The sequence below is a fragment of the Ceratotherium simum genome, chromosome 17, assembly GCF_057802395.1.
Source record: "Ceratotherium simum simum isolate JZ-2026a chromosome 17, ASM5780239v1, whole genome shotgun sequence".
In the NCBI taxonomy this organism is placed as follows: Eukaryota; Metazoa; Chordata; class Mammalia; order Perissodactyla; family Rhinocerotidae; genus Ceratotherium; species Ceratotherium simum.
The window spans coordinates 14,868,724-14,893,068 of record NC_141916.1 but is presented as its reverse complement, the minus strand read 5'-3'; the positions used below and the strand labels follow the sequence as shown (position 1 = coordinate 14,893,068).

General features: G+C 43.6%; 2 protein-coding genes across 2 annotated transcripts in view; both read right to left on the bottom strand.

Moving 5' to 3' along the window:
* TESPA1 (thymocyte expressed, positive selection associated 1) overlaps nucleotides 1-1,501 on the bottom strand; it is a 33,350-nt gene extending 31,849 nt beyond the window's left edge. The window contains exon 1 of the mRNA XM_087441954.1: nucleotides 1,313-1,501. The gene's annotated coding sequence lies outside the window, so the exon portion shown is untranslated. The remainder of the gene's footprint in view (nucleotides 1-1,312) is intronic.
* LACRT (lacritin) overlaps nucleotides 1-24,345 on the bottom strand; it is a 618,678-nt gene that overhangs the window by 160,918 nt on the left and 433,415 nt on the right. The gene's annotated exons all lie outside the window — the stretch shown is intronic.

Here is a 24,345-nt window from a genome sequence, read left to right as displayed (position 1 = left end):
TATGAGAAAGTGTTCTTAGTATGGTTGTAAGGAAGTTCCAAACCCCTGGGGTATCCATGAATAAGAAATCATTACTTAGATCTCTTTCTGTCCTCTCTGTTATATCTTCAGCTCGTTAGCTCTGATAATATGCTCAGAAGAGATAGATAGTAAACCTGCCTTATCTTCTTCCTAATAATGCTTCACATTATAGGAGAATCACACCAGATTTTTAGTTCTACTGTTAAGCCTGAAGCTTGGACATACAAGTTGAAAGCCTCCAACCTCCTATCCTCAGCACTGCCATGTATTGTCTAAAAAGTCCCCTTGTCTCTCTAATCTGGGCCATTTATGGTAGACAGTCACTAGTACTTCCCTGGGTATCTCTTCCAAACCCTTGTGGTCTTATCCAATCACTTCAGTGGGGCTCTTTTATCTTGTCCTTGTTCTGCACTGGGGACCCACCTCTTCTCCACCCACTGGTGAGTTCAGTAGCAAGCAGGGTCACGGGAAAACCCCAGTGTAGAGGATCTTTCCACTCCTCTACCCTCCCAGAAACTCATGGTGGGTAGATGGTGACATGCTCAGCCTGACTACCACTGAGACAAGAGATGTTGGAGGAGCACAGACCGCCCCCTCCCAGGATTATGTCCTTAAGTGGTCAACATATCCATCTATCCATCTCTGAGACATACAGCCTGAAAACCAACCCTGACAGGTGGTTATCTATCTTGAGCCTTCCGGTTAATTTGGCCTGGCCTTGTCCAGTTGTGTCAAGTCGCCCTCATATCTAACCCGAACATATCTTACTGTAGTTTATCTCCTCAACAGTTTTCTTCTACAGCTTCTGAAGAAAGTGGTCATACCCACAAAAAGCAAAATTGATTTAGGCTAGGTATTCCCAACAGTCAGAGTTACGGAGACTACAATGGGCCCTGCAATGAAGCTAAGAAACTTTTCTCCTGGAGAACCCTTCAAAGTTAGAATCAGACTGCAATTACAGCAAATTGAGTACAGCAAGACACAGACGGGAACTTAGACAAGAAAGGTGAAAAATTCCTAAATATTAATTCAGCCACCAAAGGAACCCATGTTTTATGACCCTACAAAGAGTACCTCTCTGGTAATGGGAAGAAAAAAAAAGTAGGAGGACTTCCTTGTTCCAAGAGGCACAATGATGAATTTTTTAAGGTTGAAGTCAGGGGTGTGGGATATTTTCTCCTGTCTCTTCCCTTTTCTTCGCAGCCTGATTGTTCTCTGACCTATTTCCTCCCATCTCCTGGCACCATCCTAAATCGTACAGTCTGAAAATTGCGGTGGAAGTTGTACTCACCTGTCTGCTGGCAGAGAGCCAAGTTTGAGGCAAAGCAGTTATCAAAGCTGAGCCAAGCCCTTCCCAGGTGTCGGGATGGAGGTGAAGACAAGGAGAAAGTATCATATTGCAAACTGTACCTTTCTCTCTGTCCTCATTAAACTGCTGTTACCAGCTTGAAAGGGGAAGCGGAAATGAGAAAACACACACACACACACACACACACACACATGCATGCACACACGCACACGCACACGCACAGTCCCCGCCTCCCACCCCAGCCACATCCTTTGCTCAGGAGACTGAAGAACAAAGTATCTGAAGTCACTGAGCTCAGCACCAGGGAGGCCTTCCTGTCTTGGTCTTTCCAAAACAACGGGAGACCTTTTGCTCTTAAGGGAAATGTGCAGCCCATTTTACGTTGTGTGGATAGGAAAGTCTTCCTACAACATAACTAGAATCCCACTGCCACGAATAAAGCTTTGTCCCTAGGAGGGGAGGTGTCTAAGGATGGTAAAGCTCTCTCCGGAAAATTATCTCACACTGATCTCAGAGAGGATACTTACAGCCCTGGCACACACTTGAGAGGGCTCTAAGCCAAAATGGGACTGTTTTCGTAACTCTTTCACACTCTGGTAAATTCCCCAGAAGCTTGTTTTCAAATACTGCATATTATCGTAAGCAACTTTTTTCTGTGTTGACTTCTTAGCCCTTTGTTTTTATGCTGAAACCACCTCAAGGTTTTCCTCTTTTTTGTTTTTTTAAATAAATGATGGCTCTCCCAAGGAATTTTTGAAGTTGGATTTTTAAAAATCTGTCATACACTGGAGATGGCTTCAATTTATTGGCTTTCAGTTCCGAGAAGGCTTATTAAACTCTAAAGGTTTTCCCCAGTCCTCAGTCACTCTGCCCTGACTAGCAACTAATGTTGCTCACCACCCCTCTCCCCACTTCTCCGGAGTCCCTAATATTACTTCTTTGTTTGATGTGGCATCATTCCAGCTATCTGCCTTCCCTCTTCCCTGATCCAGTTGTTTCCTTCCCTGCATCACTTATTTATAGATATTTATCACAATATTTATTGTACAAGGCAAACCTCTAATGTGCTAAACGAGACTGATTTTCACATGTTCATTCTTTTCTTTCTAACTTTTGGCTATAACTACAGTTAGATCTCTTTTTACCGTGTTCCCAAATTCCATTTCCAATTGCCAATAGGACAACTTCATTGATGTCCACAGTATAGCTATAGTATGGTGGAAAGAAGCCTAAATAAAATCCCTGATCAGCAAATTAAGTTCTCTGAACATTATTTTCTTCAAGGATAATATAAGTAAAATAATAATTCTCCTTGTCTCTTTCTCTCTCTAACACACACATACACCCACCCACACTCACCCCCACACACCCACATCCATATAGGGATGAAAATATCTAACATATTTTCCAGTACATAATAGGTGCTAAATAGTTGCTTTTTTGAGAATTACCTCAAAATCAACATGTAAAAAACCAAACCCAGCACTCTTTTGGTCTCTTTATCACTAGTCTCTTCTGTACAAATTAACTTCAAAAACTAAACTAATGGAACTCTTAAAATTCTTTTTACCCCTAAGTTTCTGAAATTCACTATTTTCCTTAACAGTTATTTTCCATGTGCTGGGGATAGGGAGAGTACTACCCCTACAGGGTGTTTATAAATGTGAGGGCATTTTAATTTTCAGAGTGACAGGAAGCTGCTCCTGTATGTAGTGCCTGAGGGCTAAAGATGCTGAATGTCTTTGGAGGCACAGGACTGTCGAGCATAAGGAGTGAGGGTCCGGGCTGAAATGCCAACATTGCAGTACACACTGGTAGTATCGTGGTCAGGAGAGTAGGCTCTGGGGTCAGACTCCGGCACTGGGCGGTTCTGCAGTCCTGGACACGTCAATTAACATCTCCAGGCCTCCACTCCCTTGTCTGCAAAATGGGGATAATCTACCTAAACGGGGGTCGCAAAGCTATAGAATAGAGGAATGTAGAGTTTTTAGTCCAGAGCCTAACTCACGGCAAATGCTCAACAAATTATAGCTATTTTTAAGGCTCTTTAATATAATGCTTTCAATTTTTTCCAGCATGCTCTGCATCTGTATCCATCCAAAGGACCTCATTCATTCAAGAAGGCATTTCACAAGCAAATTTCTAGAGATGTTTTGTTAATTAAAAAAAAAGAAAATTGCTATTTTGATTTATTTTTTAAAAAAAGAAATGTTTTCTTTTTTATAAGCAGTTGCTGAAAGATGAGGATGAAGGCTATATGATTCCTAGGAGGAGAAGGAAGTCCACGATATTCTTCTGTGCTTGTCTGGCTCCTCAGTTGTAGAGTATTTCCCTCTCTCCCTCCCTCTCTCTCCCTCCCTCTCTCCTCCTCTCTCATCTACCCTTCGTCCATCCTTTGAAAACACTAAGTGCCTCTATGTCTTTGACATTGTAAAGTTCTCTGATCACATATCCCACATTCATCCCGAAATCTTAACCAATTGCCCTTTTTTGTGCTAGATGCAGTTCAGGATTTCAGAAGGTTTTTGTGAGCTTTTGTTCATTTTTTCCACCGGTTAAAAATAAAATCCCTTATACCAAACGAGATGACAAATTAGCGCTCTACTGCCTGGGTGATTTAGCAGTTTAGTGCCTCGGCACATGGCTGGTTTGTCATTCTGCGGTGCCCTCCCTTGTGCTTCACGGAATTTAGTAAAAACACTGAACTGGGAGTAAAAGAGCCATCCGACTTTAATACTGGCTATATGGTGGTTACTTAATTTCACTGGATATCAGTTTCCTCTTCTGATAAGTAGAGAAATATTTTCTAAGATTCTCTTGCCTCCAGAAATCTATAATATATGATATGTATACACACTATTTTTCTCTTATGTTACTATGCATGGCTTGTTACAGAAAATGAAAATATTAAGTGACAGATCTTTGGTAAGAAATCATTATAAAGGTAATAGAGAATGCATTAGGAAAACATTCTTGTCCATTGCAAAACCCAGTAAAAATAGCTTTTGAATGATATTGTCCTCCAGACATGGAGCCTGATAACACTGATAAGTAAGAAAATTTCTGTGCTTCATGTGTCCGTCAGACAGACGAGCTGGAGCGGGGCACGAGTTCTGAAGCTGCAGAATTGAGAGCTCCGCTGGCAGGTTGCTCAGCCAGACCCGGGGCAGAGCCAGGACAGCCGCCCACGGTGGAGAAGGTGCTGCTCACAGCCTCTGCTCTGGGCCGAGCAGCTGGGCCCCTCTGTCCAGATGCAAAGGATCTGCTTCCATTTCCTCTCTCAGCTTTCTCCTTTCTCAGATCCGGGGGTTTGCAAACACCCATTTTTCACTGAGTCTGTGAAAAACTGCTACTGGGGGAGTTTGAGTGAGTTTGTCTCCTTCCTGGACCAAAGGCTCAAAAGTAGGGAGAGAGAGTGGATGGAACCCTAGGGGAGAAGGTGGTGATTCAACTAAACGAGAGTTTTCTGAACTTTCTGGGAAAAGGGTCCACCAAGGTCATCTTGTCCTTCTTTCTGCTTTTGTGTTCTGAGAGTAAAAGATTCCAAGAAATGAGATTTGCTAACTTTTCTAACATATCCCTTCTCCTAAATTGCCCTGAATTGCCAAAACTTCTTCTTTCTGTCTTGCTGTATCTTCCCTATTTGTAAGTCCAGCAGAACTGAAGAGGAGTCTGTCACAGGCCTTTGCAGAGGCTATTCCTTTAGGGATCTGAAACGATAATTCTACTCAAATTGTACTTTATTGGGTACCTTCTAAGTGCCAGAAATAAGCTAGATCCAGGGGCAATAAAGAGAAACAATATAAAATGCTATCCCTTAGAGGGCTTACTCTCTAACGTGATCAAATAATTTGGGAAAATACGTGGTTAACAAAAGACAAACCCGATTCTTTAAGGCACAACTTCTTAAAGCTTTTAATAAGCTGATATGAACTATGACTCTCCACGAAGGAGAGAATTTGTATTTCCCAAATGTATTAGTATCTTATTTTTTTGAGGAACATTCTAGGGAAATTAGTTTTGGGAAAGTTGTCTTCCATGACACCTTTGTCTTGTCTTCTCTGGATTAAATCATGACATTTGTGTCTTTGATCAGACCCAGAGGGCTTGAAGGAAGGATTGTCTGACTGCCTGGTGAGCCTGTGTTCCATCTCTCTTCTGATCAAGCCTGTCTATTTAGAAGCACAGGGCCTCACTGGGGTCTCAGTGTGATTCGCATGGTGGGTGCTCAGTGTTTTACAAGCCCACTGAGGAGCACAGAGCCTGGGGCCCATAGGGTGGGGGCATGAGCGCAGCAGAGGAGGAGGGATCTGGGGATGTAGCAGGATGGGAGTCAGGAGCCTTTTGGGGCCAGGACAATCCCATGGGCTTCAGCTGGGACAACCTCAGGGACTTGAACAAGAAATGTAGAATAATGATCAGCTTGGTCTCCTTATCTAGAAGAAAAGAGGGCTTCCAGGAGGGCTTCTCTCTATCTCAGGAACGTGGTACAAAGCAAACACTCAGAGCGATAGTATAGCTGGTGGCAGGAAAGAATGAGGGGGGGCGACAGAACAGCTATAACAATTTTTTGGGTGAAATAGCATTTAAGGTGGTTGAATGTTGGAAAAACTGGGGCACGTGCCAGGGGGTTAGTGACCTCATGGATCTGGGAAACATTTAAAACTGGGGTCTTTGGGTTCAGCACTTTAAAATCCTAAAAAGGACGTGTTAAAAGCCATGATGGCAGGGAGAATTTGGAGAATTTTGCTGTAGACCTGGTATAAAGGAAAAAAATACAGCGTGAGTGTGGGATTAGGGTTTAGAGGCGGAACATGAGAACTTGGGTTACGGTAACAGATTATAACAGGTTGGAGGAAGGGGTGGCTCTTTTCTAAGCCTACTCCTGTCTCTTATCTCTACAAAAGGGAAGCCCTGAAGCTCTGAGGCTATTCCACCAATGTTGGACTGCATTCTGCAGCCACAGTGGACTAGACCCTGGTGGGCAGAGAGGACACAGGGGCAGGAGAGGGTTGGGGCAGAATCCAGCGATTAACTGGAGAACAACAAACCAGGATTTCTGGAAAGACGTTAAAATGTTTCATCAGTGTTGTGTGAGTTAATCAGAGGAAGTGGAGTAACCGTCACCTTCTGATCAGAGGGCAGGAGGGGAAATGGTGTACGTGCCAGCCTCAGCACTCGGTCTGTGCAGGATTCTCAGCTCCAAGGAGAGTTCTCTTTGTTAGGTTTAGAGAAGAAGAAGGAGGAAGAGGTGCAGGAGAAGACAGAAGAGACTGAACCCGAGAGAAGTATAGAGAAAGAAATCTGAAAGGAAGTGATTCATGCACAAGAGAAAGTGAAACTGAAGCGTAACCACCCAAACTGCCAAAGGCAAATTACTCTGGTTTACCTCATTGAGGGGACATCTCATCCTTTGCAGGCACCTGCCCCTGAGCAACCATCCTCTTCCTCCGTCACCCAGGGAGCATCTCTCCTCTGGAGTGTCCCCCTACCCTGGAGCCCGTGGCTTGCAGGCCCACCTTAGAAGGTGGAGTAAATGAGAGGGGGAATGTGAATGAGATTTAAACCACTTCAGGTGTTCTACAGTTACCTCCTATCATTTCTGCCATGCGCATAACGAACTGCTTTCCTCTGATCTACGTTGGGTAACGGAGTGAGGAGTCAAAAGGCCCGTCCTTTAGGCCTTGCTCTGTGTCTCCCCTGGATTTCAGTTCCTTAACTATAAAACGATGAAATGAAATTATATGGTCATTAAGGTACACTTATAATAATGTTTCTAATAATACTACCATTCATAGAGTGAATACTCTGTGAAAAACAACTAATAAATCTTAACTCTAGTCCTAAAACAATCTATAAAGTGGATTTTATAACCCACAGATGAACTGAACAAGAATTCCAGCAGAATCTGTGTGTCCCGACTTTTCCCATGCTCTAAACCTCTGTGCTCGCAGACGCTCTGCAAACGAATATATTCCTAATGACCACCAGGTGGCAGCCTAGCCACGTCCTCTGAGTTCTGCTTGTGGTTACCTGGGTGGAATCTGAGGCTAGCCCACTGCTCGGAGGAAGGTTGACCTAACCCAAACCGACGAATTAACCCAAGAGACTGGATGGATTCAGGGGCTAAGTGGGTAAATGAGGGTTTCTTCCTTAGACTGGGTGATTTTTATTAAGGACGTCCAGGGTTGAATAGGATTTCAAAAGCTTGAGGAGTGAAAATAAGGCTGTCCTGACAGAGAGATCTGAGTGAGCATAAACACCAAGGTGGAAAATATAGGGTATGTTTGGGAAGAATTGAGTTCACTGTGGCCATCATGGGAGTTGTATAATGATGAAGAACAAAGGAGACATACGACTGTTAAGATAGTTTGAGGGTAGATCCCAGAAATCCTTGAATGTCACATTTCAGGGTTTGAACTTGGTTTTATTTTGTAAACTTTTCTTTTGAAATAATTTCAAATTCATGGAAGAATTGTAGGAAGAGTAGCAAGGACTCTGGTGCACCTGTCACTCTGATTTACAGTGGTTAATATTTTGCTTTATCACACTGTGTCTTTTTTTCTGACTCTTTTGAGAATAATGCACAGATGTTATGCCTCTTTACCTGCAAACAAAGACCATGTTTTTCAGAACTACAGCACAAGTATCAAAATCAGGAAATTTAACATTGATACAATATTATTATCTAATCTACAGACAATTCAAATTTCATTATTTTCCCAATAACATGGAGAATCACACACTGCACGTAGTGTCCATGTCTCTTCTCTCCTTAAATCTGGAACTGTTCCTCAGCTTTCCTTTATCTTTCATGACATGGAGATTTTTGAAGAGTGTGGTCCTTCTGTTCTGTAGAGTCCCTCTGTTTGGTTTGTTTGTGGTTCCATGAGATTAAATTTGGGTTTGACAATTTTGTCAGGATTATGGACGGGATGTTGTATCCTTTTCAGTGCATCATGTCAGGAAGCACATGGTATCAGTTTTCCCAGTGTTGGTAACATAAGGTGGCATATTCTCCTTTTGTTTTGTTTTTTTACTGTAAAGTTATAATTTTCCTTTTTAATTAATAAATACTTTTAAATATTTTGAAACCACATAAAGATCCTATTCCTTATCTAACTTTCAACTTTCACCTGCTAGTTTTATTATTTTATTTTCTTAATTGGAGAGCCAAAAATATATTTAAACTGTATTGAGTGGGGCAGGCTATAATCAGAGCCATGTTTAGAAATATCATTCTGGAGGCTGTGTCCATGCTTGTGTGTGTGTGTGTGTGATTTTACTCTCTCTAACTCCTATACATTGTACTCCTTCTGCCCGGAACTCTCGTACTGGAGTCCTCACTGGCTTCAGGAAATCTTTTACCCTTGAGTCTAGCACATAACAGTCTTAGTATGTTGGAGGGCAAAAAAGGCACCCTTCTTCCAGGCCAGTGCAACCTGGTCTCAGAGCACACATCTTCGCTGTCTTTGCTCCCTTGGGCTGGCACCCTTGTGCAAGGCACGGCCAGCACAACCATAAGTGTAGAGGCGACAGCTCTGGACTGGATTTGGGGAACACTAGAATCTGCGAGAGGACAAGCCTGTATTGAACTCTCACCACCCACCTACCTCTCCTCTAGGTGTTCCACTGTACCTCCCCTCACTTAAATCTCACAGCAGTCTTCAAGGCAGGCAGTATGATTCCCACTATACAGATGAAACAAGTGAGTTCCAGCCGTCTCAGTGGAAGGCCAGGATTTCCTCCCTGGTCTGTCTGATTCTGAAGCCTGTATCATTTCTGTTGCTGTATGACTCCCTTCATTGCGATGACTACACGACCACAACCCTTGTTGTTGCCTCAGGAACCGACATAACCAGCTTCCTGATACACATTTTCCTCTCATCCTCGCGACAGCTTTGTGGGAAGCACAGAGCAGATGCCACTGGCCTCATTTTATAGATGAAGATATTGACCTCACAGCTAGTGGCAAAATCAAGCTTTTGACTTTTAGTCCAAAGCTCTTTCTAATTACGGCATGTGCCCTCTTCTGAGGAGGTAGGAGAGGACTTTGGAGAGTGAAGGAGAAGACAAAGGGAATAAAAACTATGGGAGTGGAGGATGTCAGGGGGAGGGAGACCTGTGAAATCAAGATGCCTCTTCTGGCTTCCTGGACGTGGCGCCGCAGGCTTCAGGATGCAGGACACATCTGCGCCCTTTTTGGCTCCTTCTGCAGAGCCCATGAGATTGGCAGGGACCCTAGAGAAGACTCACTCCTGGGTGCAGGGCAGATGCTGAGCAGCTGAGCGAGCAGGGCTAGGCAGGCAGGGGGGCCATCTCCTCCAGCTAACTCGGTTTTCCCGAGGCCCTGCGAGCATGGCCTCCCTCCCTTCCTCCTCTGGGAGGAGAAAGCTGGCTTCTCTCCCTTCTTACTCCCAGTGGCTCTCAAGGCCCCAGAGGGAGGTCTGTGCCTGGGAAAAAGAGAGCTGAAGGAGTAATGGAACCTCAAAGTACAAAAGAAAAGGAAGAACCAGGCCTCTCGGTTTTTTGATTATAAGACAAGAAGCCCCCAGGATAGGACAGGGAACAACTTTGCAGGTCCTTGCAGGGGAGGGGACAGGTTAAAAGCCACAGGAAAAGTTAACTCTGAGAGCAAAGAAAAAGATCCCCAGCATGTCTTCCCAGTCCCCAAAATGACAGCTGAAATGTGAGTGGGACTGGCTTAGGCTTGAAATAAAGAAAGATTTCTGTGGAGCTTCAAAGTTTTATGTCACCAATGGGTCGATAGACCTGGCATGTCCGTCTCGGACAGAGGGAAGGGTGTCATGGTGTCTGAAGGAGGAGCGTGTTTCGCAGGGAGACAGTGACTGAGAGAGTGGGCTGGCGGATTTGGATGCTTGCTCGTCATTTACCAGCTATTTGAGTTTGGGCAAGCCACATAGCCCGGAAGCCTTAGTCTTCCCATGTAATGTGGGGAAAGAATAGTGCCCATCTGAGAGTGTTGCGGGAGAGAAACGAGAGGGTATAGAAAGCTTAGTATATCAACTGGTACAGAGTGAGTGAGCAAGGAATTTAGCGGCTATTATCACACTTCTTACTCATAGTGAAAAGAGCATTGGGTTGGGGGTGAGAGAGACTGGTTTTTATTTGTTTCTTTCAAGATACCCCATTCTTTTCCTGGTAAAAAGTATCTTCGTCTCTCCCCTATATGTCATCTATGCAAAAAGGCAGTATTGCGTGAGATCCAAGTTCTATGTCCAGTTGTTACTGACTCACATTTTGAGCTAATGCAAATTATGTCACTACCTCAGTTTCCCCACACATAAATGGAGAGGATAACACCTATTTTGGGTTGCTGGTTACATAGTGTTTGGAGTCAAAGAGGCCTGGGTTTGCATTATACCTTCAATGCTTACCAGCTGTGTGACTGTGGGCGTCGTATCTTTCTTCTACTTAAGGCGATGAAATAAGAGCTGCTTCACCCGGACCTCAGCGCAAAGCGAGCACCCTAGAAGTAAAATCAGCATCTTTTTGTCTGAATGAAGTCACTTAAGAAGTGTTCTTTCAGTCACATTTCTTTTGCCTGAGATAAAAAGGAGCTAATGAGAGAGCAAATTTAAAATCCTTACTCTGCTTTTTTCTATGTAGACAGACCCACTGAAAAAGTATCTTAGAATATTTGTCCAGAATTCAGCCATAACCTGCTCCTACACTCCCTTCCCCTGCCCTCCACAGTAACCACAAGGCCCATCCATCAACTCTCAACCTCACCTTTGTCATGCAGAGTGGACTAGCCCCTAGCTACAAAACCCCCTCCCCTAAAACACACTAGCACAGACACACACACCCTGCACACCACACACAATTTCTCAAAAGCCAAATTAAAGTCACCGTCCATCCACTGACAGAAGCCTCTTTCCTACTCCCTTCTCCCAGGGGAATCCTCACTCTCCACTGACATCACCCTCGAGCCCCCCATCCTCTGACACAGGCACAAACCGGTCACCATCCCACTTCTCCTCCCCCTCTCTATTGCTCGGTAATTATATTCTCCGCCTCCCAGTGTCATGCTAATACAGGTTCCTGGCACAGCTGCCCAGATTAAATTAGAGCCCAAACCAGCAGGCTGACTAATTATATTTTCTGGCCTGGAATTCTCTACCCCCACCTTTGGGGTCCTGGGCCAATGAAGAGTAAATGAGCACAGCCAATATTTGCCAAGGATATTTGACTCTTCTTGCCTGGGTGGTTTTGTCCTCCCCGACCAGTCTGGGCCTCTTGAATTAGATTAGACCAGAATGAGAGAAGAGAGTTTTACTCACAGGACCTTCCTAAACCCCATCCGTCCTCCTACCGGCTCTCTCAGCTGTGCTGGCCACCATCTTCGGGCCCAGGAAGAAAGGATGGTATGAAACTCTTTCTCAAGTGAGATTCTACTACTGCTCTCGTGGGTCCCTCCACTCTTCCCAGTTCTGAAGTCTTTTCTCCAAACGTTCATCGCCACTTGTCTGGCAATGAGGGTTGTTGAGTTCTTTCCTTCTGTCTCACGAGGAAGAGAATGCTACTCCCCTTACAGAATACTGTTTCACAGCTTATTCTCCAATTTTGTCTTTCCTTACTCGTGGCTGGGACATAATAAATGTTTCAATTTGCCTACAGACAGGGTCTGCCAGTCCTTCATTTCTTTATTCCACTAACATTTATTGTGCATTTACCATAAGCCTCATAGTGAGATGGATGTAAAAGAATGTGAAGACGTAACTCCTGCTTTCGAGAAGAACAGGGCCTCATAATTGTTCTAAATATGGATAGATGTGCAGATAGATCCTTCCAGAAGTCTGTGCATGATACTGCTGATGCAAGAGGCTTGGCATAGGAATCAGAAAAAGCATTATTGAAGAGGTGGCCCTTGAGTCAAGTTTTGAAAAGTTGTTCATAAAACCATTAGGACAGGAATTCTGGGAAGAGAGATTAGAGATAAAGAGGCAAGAAAGGCCTACAATTTCGTGACCTGCAAGCATAAGGAATAAGACAAAAGGAGCAGCCAGAAGGATGAGTCTTGAGAAGTTTGTTTTATTTCTGGATCTTTCTGGAATGTTTTATTTCTGGATCTTTCTGGGCCTCCAATTCATGTCATCTTAGCTCAGGAAGAATAGCTCCACTTCTCAGAGACCTGAGCTACCCCAGTTAGGGCCCTTTCTTTGCTGTCAACTTTCTTCCTCGAATTTGCTCACAATAATCCCTCTCACAAATAATTGTCCCATTCTTGTATGACTATTTCCTTTGGAGGTCTATTTAAGGAAGAAGCTAAGATTTCCAAAGAATTGAAGGGGAAAATTCTCCACAGTAGAATTGCCAAAAATAAAATAAATCAAAACCAAGACATAACAGAAACCTCTGACTGGATTTCGATGTTTTCCTGTAGAGTCACCCATCTCCTCTACCCCTTCATTCATTCATTGACTCGTTCAGCACATTTTTTCAGCCCTTTTCTATATCAAGCACTATTCTAGAGATGATCCAGCATGGGTGAATAAGAGAGTCCTTCTCCTTGAGGAATTCAGTCTAGAGGAAGAGAGACTAACACAGAGATAATTAAAAAGAGGGCAGAACGAGAGCACAGAGGAGGAGCACTGCATTGGTTTCCTAGGGCAGCTGTAACAAAGTACTGAAAAGTGGGTGGCTTAACACAACAGAAATGTATTGTCTCATAGTTCTGGAGGCTAGAAGTCCAAAATCAAGGTGTCAGCTGAGCCATACTCCTCTGAAGCCAGTAGGGGAATGCTTCCTTTTCTCTCCATACCTTCTGGTGGTTTGCTACCAATCTTTGGCATTCCTTAGCCTGTACATGCATCACTCCAATCCTCTGTCTGTCCATGGTGTTCTCTCTGACTGTCTCTGTCTTCACATGGCCATCTTCTTCTAAAGACACCAATCTTATTGGATAGGGGCTCACCCTCCCCCCCAGTACGACCTCATTTTGACTTAACTAATTACATCTGCAATCACCCTATTCCTAATAAGATCACATTCTAAGGGACCAGGGGTTAAGATGTCAATGCATCTAATTGGGAGGGATCACAGTTCAACTTGCATCAGGTACCTAACTCTTCCTAGGTGTATCAAGAAGTTTCCTAGAGGTGGGAGAGATTGAACCAAGTTTTGATGCCAGAAAATTGAATAAGAATTAGCCAAAAGGGTGATTTTGGGGGAAGATGTTCTTGTGGAAAAAATAACATTGGAAGAGGCATGAAGGTATAGAAAGGGCATGAATAGACCACAGACGTGTGAAAATTTCTATAGAATAGAATATTCAGAAATACAGCAGTGAATGATGGGTGCGAGAAGTGTACTTGGCTGAGATGAGGCACTAAGATGTGTCTACTTTAGCCTGCTGTAAATGAGATGCTGTGTCTTACTTATGGACTTGTGACTCACTGCTCTGACCACAGAAAAATGGGGCCTGAGCCGTTAGCAAATGTGCTATGGGAAAAGGAAAGTGGTAGATGGCTCTTCCTTGGTGGCTGAAATGGCCATGCTACTGCCCTCCTGCCCTTCTAGAGCTGGGAAGGGCATCATCTCTGGCCTTGTCTATGGAATATACATCTCAAAGGAAAGAGACTCTGTCTTGTTCTTCTCCATATTCCCGGCTTTCTGCACAACAGCTGGTACAGTGTGCACGCTGACTTTAGATGGGCTGAAGGAATGGATAGATAGATAAGTACATTTAATGCATCAAAACTTTGAGCAGGCCCTGTTGGCCAAGTAATGTACCTAGACTCATGCCATTTACCCATCAGGGTGCCCCCTTCACTGCTCTCTGCTTAGCTTTCTTTACAGTTGCCTCAGGGAGGGTCTTACAGGTTATAAGGAAAGGCTCACAGAAATCTCCTTTAGTAGTCCAGGTTTGCTGTAAGGCGATGTGGGGAAGTAAAGTGGCAGGAGAGCACATGGCAGCAGCAGCCCAATTATTCTGAGTCCCAGGAATGCCAGGACAGTGGTGCACAGAGAGGGAGATGAGATAATCAAGGAAACAAGCTGAGCTCTCTCAGCTCACCTTCTGTGTGTACCCACCATTGCACTTCCCAAGAGAGGATGTGATTAGGTCTCCTCACCATCTGAAAGAAAGTGTTCCTGCTGGGGTTTTGCCCCAGGCCCCTTCAGAGGGGACTGGTCTCCTTCACATATAACCTACACAAGGTCTGCTTCTGACCCTTGGTCCATTGTTAAGTTCCAATTTTTATGTAATGCCTGAATTATATATCTTTAGGGAGAATGAACCACTATTCTCAGAAAGGGACAGTGGGCCAAGCAGACACTTGTTTTTAAGATTTTTAAAGACCCTTCTTCAGAATAAGCAATTGACTGTGTCAGAAGGAGGTGGTCTGGGTCTGAAATTCCACAGCTCTTGAGAATTTGGCCATTTCCTCAGCACGTGTCTTGTAAGGCTTATTCACATTTTATAGGCTGCCTTTCAAATTTTCCCTCACACACGGGCCTTCCCTATCTCCCCAACCACTCTGCGTAATCAAGAGATTACGATCTTTGCAGTCAGGTAAATGTGGGCTGGAACTTGGCCATGGCACTTCACAGGCATGCACATCATTTGGTTATTTACTTTCCTCTTAACTCCTCAGTCTTTGTCTGCAAAAAAGAAATAATGTTTCCTCACAATTTTTTTTGGAATATTTTATCAGTCAGAGTTCTCCAGAGAAACAAAACCAATAGGATATATATGTTTGTTTGTTTATGTATTTATTATAGGAATTGGCTCACACGATATTATGGAGGCCAAGAAGTCCCACGACCTGCCGTCTGTAAGCTGGAGAGCCAGGAAAGCCGATGGTGTAATTCAGTCCAAGTCTGAAGGCCTGAGAACCAGCAGAGCTGATGGTATAAATGTGAGTCCAAGTCCAAAGGCCCAAGAACCAGGAGCTCTGATATCTGAGGGCAGAAGACGGATGCCCCAGCTCAGGCAGAGAAGACAAATTCGCCCTTCCTACACCTTTCTGTTCTATTCAGGCCCTCAACGGATTAGATGATGCCCACCTGCATTGGTGAGGATGATCTTCTTTACAAAGACTGCTGATTCCAATGCTAGTCTCTTCCAGAAACACCCTCACAGACACACGCAGAAATAGTGTTTTACAGGCTGTCTGCACAACCCTTTGTCCAGTCAAGTTGACACATAAAATTAAGTATCACAGATATTAAATTAGAAAATGGTGTGAAATTGGCTGTAGAGATGCAGATTCTCTTTCTCATTTCTTTAAGAGCAAAGATGATTCGTAAGAGTTCTTTGTAACCACTTTCCCAGGACTTGAACTAGAGCAGGCACACAACAGTTGGCTTATTGATGGACTAAAAGCAGTTCAAATATATTTCCGCAAGAAAATAACTTACAACGTGCTAAGGAATATCACAGCTACTTACAACAATATTGACAAACAATTGCAAAGCGATACAAATTGTTAAGTGTTCAGTTCACTGGCACTGCCTTCAGAATACGGGAGAGGAACACATAGTTGGTTTTTTCCTAACTTTGAAATGCTACAGGCCTCTGGAGTTGACGAGACCTGCTCCTTTGTCAGTGGCCCTTTGAATCCCTCCACTGCTCTTCTCAGCCACTTCTATCCCCCCAAACACATATCCACCCCGGCCAAAGGAGGAGTTATCCAAGAGCAAGATGTGGAGATTATAGAAGGAGGTTAATCTCGATCCCAGCCTGGGCGCAGGCCGCCTTCTTGTTGGACCTGCTGCATTACCTCTCCAGGAAGCTTGCCTTCATAGTGAGCTCATATTTAAAAAATGTCTTTATTCAGTGTCCTCTCAATGTGATCTTAGAAAGTTAAGCCAGAAATGGGAGAATAGTGAGCATCTAGGTCATGGCCTTTAGTTCACAGCTGAGGCCCAGAGAGGGCGTGTGATTTGCTAGAGGTCACAGAGTGAGTTATTGACAAATTCAGAACTGAAACCCGAGTCCTTTGTCTCCCAGCCAGTGTTTCTTCTTTTTTTTTTTCCATTTGAACTTTCACACGTAGTTTTGCCTATGTTTGCTGTTTCTTTCATTAAATTGGAAACCCTCCGAAAGCGAATATTGCCTCTCTCTGTTCTTCGGCTATTCCTCAAATGTTCCCCACAAAAAGTAGGGTAATTATGTGTGTACCATCCAAAATGAGACACTTTTGAGAATGAAAAGGAAGTACTGCTAATAATTAAGCCAGGACTTAATTATTAGCCAGATACATATTGGTGAATGAGTTTATTTTACCAAAGTTCTGTTTTTCTTTTATCCATTTATCTATGTATAAGCGTTTCTGTCTTTCAAGGAGCTTCTGTCTCCAATCACCTAAACTCCAGTGAATAGGAATAGGAACTCTTCCAGGTCAAAGTCGTTTTTTTTTTGGAAGCAAATTAGCCCTGATCTAACATTTGATGCCAATCCTCCTCTTTTTTGCTGAGGAAGATTGGAGCTGGGCTAACATCCACGCCCATCTTCCTCTACTTTATATGGGATGCCACCACAGCATGGCTTGATAAGCAGTGAGTAGGTCTGCACCTGGGATCTGAACCTGTAAACCTGGGGCTGCCGAAGCAGACCACACGAACCTAACCACTATGCCACCGGACGGGCCGCCGGTAGTCTTTTTGTACACACACATTCTCTCTTTCTCTGTTTCTCTCTGTCTCTATCTCTCTCTGTCTCTGTTCCTGTCTCTTTGTGTATCTGTCCCTGTCTCTCTCTCTCTCTCTCACACACATATGCATGCACACACACACACACACGTTGTTGTGGAGCACGCACCTTGTGCACCAGAGAGATACCCAGATCTTGGACTAATTTGGTTCAGAAGAGAGGAAATCATCCAGGACAGGCAGGAAGGACAGGATGGAGCAGTTCTGGATAAAGGCAGAGAGGGAAGGACTCACTTCTCCATCTTTCTTCCCTATTTTAAGCCATTCTGCTTTCCTCTGTTTGCATTCTAAACTACTCCCTGTATGGATTCTTCAACATTTCACTTCACTATTTCCTCTTGCCGTGTACCTATACACTTTATAACACATTTAATTCAATGGCTTCTGCAGTGTTTTAAGCATTTTAAAGTCATAGGCTCTCTGAGGCCTGGAACAAAGATATTTGTTTTGATTAAAGAATTTTCGACAAGGACTTCTCACTGAAAAAGAGAAATAGGATTTCTCTCATAGCAGGAGGAATCTTGGACAGGTTGAAACCAAGGTAGAACAACCCAACCTTAAGTATCAGGAGATTATCCCTAAGAACGCTAGTGAAATGAACTTTTCTAGTTTTTATTTAAGCATAAACAATATCATGTAATTGGAAATAAACTTGTCAGTCCAATTCTCCACTAGATCCTTAGTGCCTGGAACAGTGTCTGACAATCATAGGTGCTTAGTAGAAATTTATGCAATGATGTCAGTCTGTCCCACCAATAAGGCAGGATTCTTGAGATAACTTCTCACAATTCCATTCACCAAATGTAATAAATGTGCTCTGTTTTGTGCTGCAGCAATTACACTGAAACGTCAGAGAGGTTTTCAGCATGAAAAGAGCATGCATTCTGCAGGAGAAATGGACAGACAGCATGAACTGTGATCATGTAGCATGTGACAGTAAGTGCAACGAGAGAGAGAAAAAAAGTGCTCCTTCCATTTACTAGAAGGACAGGCTGGCTCAGTCTTAGAAGGAAAATCATTGAGGGGGTGGCATGTACTAGAAAAATGAATAGGATTTCAACAAATAGTGAAAATTATTTATAGGGAGGCAGAATAACCGAATCTGAATATAATTTGGGTATGAATAGGGGTTGTAGGAGATGAGGGAGGGAGCATGGGAAGATCAGCGTATTTGAGGAATAGCAAAGAAGCCAGTGATCTTGAAGTAGAGTTAGCAAGCTAAAGGGGGTCCAAGATCAGGTCAGAGAGATAATAGGACAGAGAGGAGAGAAGGTGTAGAGCCTTGTAAGTCATTGTAAGGACTTTGTGAGTAAAGCGTGACACTATTAGAAGTTTTTGAGCAAAAAGGGGACATAATTCCCCCTTCATTGCCATGCTGAGAACAGACTATAAAGACCAGGGACATAAGCAGTGAGACCAGTCAGGAAGTTATCACATAATCCAGATGAAGATGACAATGACTCAGAGCAGGGGAGTAGCGGAAATGGTAGGATTCTGACTACATGTTGAAGGCGGGGCCAACAAAACTTTGTGGATGGCTCTCAAGTGTAAGAGAAAGAGAGCATGCAGGAATGACCTCAAGTTCATTGGCCAGAGCAGTGGAAAGAGGGGTTTTGCCAGTAGTAACTGAGATGTGGAAGCCTGGAGGAAGAGAGGATTTGAGAGAAGATGAGGAGCTCAGCTTTAGACATGATACATTTGAGATGTCTCTTAGTCAAAACTTGGTGATGTCAAGTTGGTAGTCGGATGTACGAGTCTGGAGTCCAGGTGGTGGTCTGGACTGAAGATACACATTTCGGCATCATGACTTTTTGCAAAGATGGCTTTGGAGTACAATCATATACAGTTAGATGCAGGAGATTAGTATTAGCAGAGTTAGTGTAGAGTCAGAAAAGTAAATTGTAGAAAGAGGATGGAAAGCATTGCAATTTCAAAGTCTGTGCTCCGAACCCCCGTGTTGGATTGCTTTCAAAATGATTTTATGTTGTCTGTGCCCGAATGGTGTGGAATGTATCTCAAGAAAGCTGCAAGGACTGCATTAGAATTATACATTGGACTAGTAACTTATTTTAAAACTGGTAAAACACACTTTTTTACTATAAAAAATAAAGAAAATAAAAATCAAACATAGTCTACTGCCTAAGTGATAACTATTGTTAAAAATCTGTTGTATTTCTTTCCTTTTTTCCTTGAATGTTTAAAAATGTGAATTCCTCAAAAATTCTACTCAAATAGCCTGTTTGTAAAACAAAGCTTAGATACTTGCTTTCCACGGCAAGGGATGTCACCATCTTGCAAGTCTTAAGGTATTTTTTTTGGAGGGATGGGGGGGGTCAGGATATTCATGAGGTGAAGGTATAGTTTAAGAAGGATCTTTCAATGTGAAGAGTGAGAGGATTGGATAAAGATAATGATATAATCATTTAGGATTGAGAAAGAAAGCAAGGCAAGGATTATGAGGTGAGAATTTTGAAGATTCTTGGATGGCAAACAGACATTTGATACTATCATTCAATATTCAGTCAAATTTTTTTTTCAGCAAAATTTCTGAAATAAACAGTAAAGTTATTTGAAGCATTTTTCCTCCTAGGCAAGAGCTTCCTGAATAAGGAAGCCAGGTTAATGTAGACAGTAAGCTATACGGGTGCAGAAAGGCTTCAGCTCTTAGTATACATTGTAGGTCATTGAGATCACATCGCACATGAAATTTCACATATGTTCTTTTTATTTACTTATGCCATTTTTCTCTGTCTTAGAAATTTGTTGTAAACGCCAGGTAAAAACCAGTTTTATCTCACGAACACACCTAAATTGAATTAATTATTCTACTGAGCCCGTTTCAGTTATTTTCTATTTTAACTTAGATAAATAACACAAGTATGAATTTACTTATACACAAGGATATTTCTGATTTGGGGTTATTTCCTTTAGATAGATCATTTGAGGTGAAATTATAGGATCAAAGGACTGCACTCACCTCTTAACACAAAGGTGGCTGTAAGTGGTTTTTGGTTTTGTTTAGGTTGTTCCCAGATAAGCTCCAGTCGTGGAACTCAAACCACCTCAGTGGGTAATGTCATTCAAGTCACTCTCCCTATGGGTATTTTATCTTTTCTTTTTTTCCCCATGCACAAAATAATTCAGACTTTCTGCCCAAGGGAGGAAAAAATAAATAAGATATTTAGAGTGCTCTGCAAATATGGACTTGCTATTCTTTCCAGATCCAAACTATCAGAATCTTAAAAGCTAGTACTAGCATGCAACACATCTCCCAGAAAACAAGTTATTGAATTAACTCCAGTCAAACATGATAAAATGAGTAAATCTGCTGATTTTTCTCAGCACTCACAAAGAAACAAAACATCCTAGGGTTTTCACCTTAAACAAATAAATGCCTGTGAGTTTACTTATACACAGTGTATAAAATAGATTACCGTGGAACGTTAGAGAAAAATGCACTTAAATGCCCAGCTCCCATTTGGTGCTGAGTTAACAGGAACACACTGGAAAGCCACGTCTGTCTCTAGGCACAGCTCAAATTCCGCTTCCTCCTGGAACCATTCCCTGAGCAGGAGACACCTTCTAGAGTCTTAGCGCGCATTTTGCACTCATCACCGCTTCCCTGGATTAAAGTTTTTCATATCTGTGAACATCCTCCGTTAGACTACAAACCCTTGGAGTCCCTGGAGTGTTTCCTGTTTTATTCACGTTTGCGTCTCCAGCACCTCATAGGATTTGAAGAAATAGATATTTGTTGAATGGGGTATAATTTTGGATTACCTTCAGTTTGGGATTTTCTGCACCATTGCTGCCTACCGGCGGTGTGCCTAATCCTGAATTAACCGATAACCAATATACTGTTAGAGCAGCAAGTCTTCACTATACGGCCTCAGGCGGCGCAGTAGCGGAGAGCGCGCAAGGCGACTTCCTGGACCGCACTTTCTCACTGACGTCTGTGACTTCCAAGGCTTTCCTTGAGGGGCTGGCAGGAATCAGGTTGACTGAGAGTGGGGAAAGCAGGGGAAAGAACCCCTCAAGTGAGGGCTGAGGGGGGAAGAAGTGGGGTAGGGGACGTTTACCTAAATCTTCCCCAGCTCCCTTAGGAGCAGCCCGCGGGAAGGGGAAGGGGAAGGAAGGGGAGGGGGCGATGGCTGGAGGCCAGCGAGGGGACGGTGAAAGGCTGACAGATGGAGTGCTCCCTTTGAGGGCTCTCTCAGGGCCAACCGTTGCAAAGCTACACAATGTACAGAAGTAAATCAAATTGAGGAACATGTGCACTAAAGAAGGGAGAGACGGGAGGGGGAAGAGGGCACACAGTAGGGAGGGGGCTGAGAGAGTGAGACTAAAGAAGAGAGGGCAGGGGGAGTTAGGGAGAGAAAAAGGAAAAGGAAGCCACATCTTGGGAGGCTAGCATAACATCCCAAGGCCTCAGGGAACTTGGATGGGCATTTCAATTATTCTCAAATCTAGGCAAGACTAAATTCTCAATACCACAGATAAATACTGTCTGCGGGGGAAGAGAGCAATGCCCAGGGAAAGACTTCACCAGCACCCTTAATAATAGGGGGCAACTCTCCCCATAAATTACTGTAGGAGGCTCCTAGAGGATAGCGCAGTGGTTTTAGCCTGGCCTCAGCTGGTACCCACAGAAAATATTCAGAGCCTTAATTTAGGCTTTAAAGAGGTTAAATCCCTTCTAGCCTGGGGGAATAAACAGCTCCCACCCTTAAAGCTGGATTTGGGCTTCTACTCCTGGATTCAGCTGGGTGAAGGTGGAAGGAGTGGGGGCTGAATATCAGGAGGCTGAGCCTGGGGATGTTTTTTCACGAGGTCACTGGATGGGGTAGACAGAGGCTTTGTCTTTGCTTTTTAAGCTCTCCTCCCTCACTTTACCTTTCCCAGTTCTCATTTTAGTCATCTTTTCTTTATCAAGCCCCTGCCCTGTGATAGCTCCACATCCCTCCAACTCCCTTCGTCTAGATCCTTTAGAGCCTGGGGGAGCCTTTTTCCCTTTAACGGTGGAGTGAACTAAAATGAACAAGGGAGAGCTAAGGTCCTAAAGCCCGGAGATGGGCAAGTTTGGAACTTCAATGTAGAGTGGGAGCAGGGTGACCGTACAATGTACATTAAAGCTGGGATATTTCTAAAAGTTGAAGGGGCTCTAAAAATAATTAACAGGCGTTAATTGATTTATAACGGATGCAAACTGTGACTGTCCTAAGGAAACCAGAACTGAGGGTCACCTGGGATGTGACTAAATTGGCATGTAACCCCGTAGTTGTGTGTTGTCTCTATGTGAGCGTGTGTGTGTGTGTGTGCACTCTTGTGTTTGGGGGTATGGCAGGGGTGGGATATGGAGACTGTTCAACTTGTCATAGAGAATCTCTATGGCAACTGCCTAGGACAATTACTTCCCTTTATCTAACCAGCGTGACACCTTGGAAGAGGTGGGGTTTTAACTTAGAATAAGTTTTCATTCAAATCTATCCTCCCAGTGGTTAAGGATTAAAAAATAGAGTAATAATCAAAATAAATAAAAAGGGGCATAACAGTAAGCAGTCTTCCAAAGCACAGCATTCATTTCCTGCCTGTGTGATCCTGGGCAAGCTACCTGTCCTTTCTGTTTTGCTCGCTGATACCTCCCTAGTGCCTAGCGCACAAGGGAAGCAGTTAAATATTTATTGAATTCATTGATTAATGCACCACATTCTCCTCATTTGTTACAAAATGTAATATTGGGGGCTGGCCCAGTGGTGTAGTGGTTAAGTTCATGCGCTCCACTTCAACGGCCCAGGTTTCGCAGGTTCGGATCCCGGTCATGGACCTACACAGAGCTTATCAAGCCATGCTGTGGCGGTATCCCATATAAAGTAGAGGCAGATGGGCACGGATGTTAGCCCAGGGCCAGTCTTCCTTAGCAAAAAGAGGAGGATTGGCAACAGATGTTAGCTCAGGGCTAATCTTCCTCACCAAAAAAAAAAAAAAAAAGTGATATTATAGCACGTGTCTCAAAGAGTTGATGCAGCAATTAAATGAAGTAATGTAGGTAGAGTTTTCAATTCAAGGTAAAAATTCAGAAAATGCTGGCTGTGAGTGTTTCTAAAGGAGATAATATATGCAGACTACTGATGCAACAACTGTATGGTATAGACACTTTGCAAATGTCAGTTTCCTCCTTTATCCCTACCCTTTCTCCACACCATGATTCTTGTGTCTTGAAATACTCACCTCTGAACTCCAAAGGGCCAGTGTAGCTTTGTATTCCCTGTGCTGTCTGATTCCCTGCCTTCCTAGCTCATGCCAGGAATTAAAGTGTCTAGAAATGAAAGCAGTTCTAGCTGGGAGAATGGGAGAGCGGGAAGAAGGGAAAATATCTGAGAAGTTTAACCAGACATTTGTGGTTGAAAAATCATTGAGTGAGGGGCCGGCTCGGTGGCTCAGCGGTTAAGTACCCGCGTTCCACTGCAGCGGCCCAGGGTTCACAGGTTCATATCCCCAGCGCGCACCAACGCACCGCTTGTTAAGCCATGCTGTGGCAGCGTCCCATATGAAAGTAGAGGAAGATGGGCACAGATGTTAGCCCAGGGCCAGTCTTCCTCAGCAAAAACAGGAGGATTGGCATCGGATGTTAGCTCAGGGCTGATCTTCCTCACAAAAAAAAAAAAAAAGAAAAATCATTGAGTGTAGAAGCAGAACGCCAGAGAGGGTTTGGGAACTGGGCTGTGTGGATGTTTCTTGTATTCTTTTGGTATTTTTGTTCCCTTCAGATTAGTGGGAGAAAGGGAAAACCCCATCTGGAAGGTGAGTCTCAGGCTGGTGAACCGTGTGCGGTCTGCTTCTACAGCTAGCTCCCACAATGGTCTTCTGTCAACACTCGGCATGGCTCAAATCCTAAAAGGTTTTATGTTTTATTTTCATAAGAGAGGTTGTTCTCTCTGCTCTGGATTCATAAAATACTATCTCAGAGCATGAGATTTGTGGCAGAGGGGGCTCAGGGAAGGCTGGATGAGTGGGGAGAGTCTCTCCTGTTGTAGCAGCTTCTAGGGACCAAGCTGCTACCATCTCCTCATACTGCATTTTCATTCGTAGTGGTAAAAAGTCTCTCCTGAAATTGAATCTCAGGCAAGTGTATTGTGGGCAAAACATGATTTCTCTGAACATCCTGGACAATGGGGATCCAGATGAGGATGCCATCCTGCCAGCTGCTTCAGGCTGAGACACCAGAAAGACCACTGTTCATTATTTTACTTTCAGTATCACTCTGGAGCATCCAGGGAATAGATTCAGGATGCATAGCTAACTATCAGTTACTTGCTTTAGGAAGGCAGTACCATATA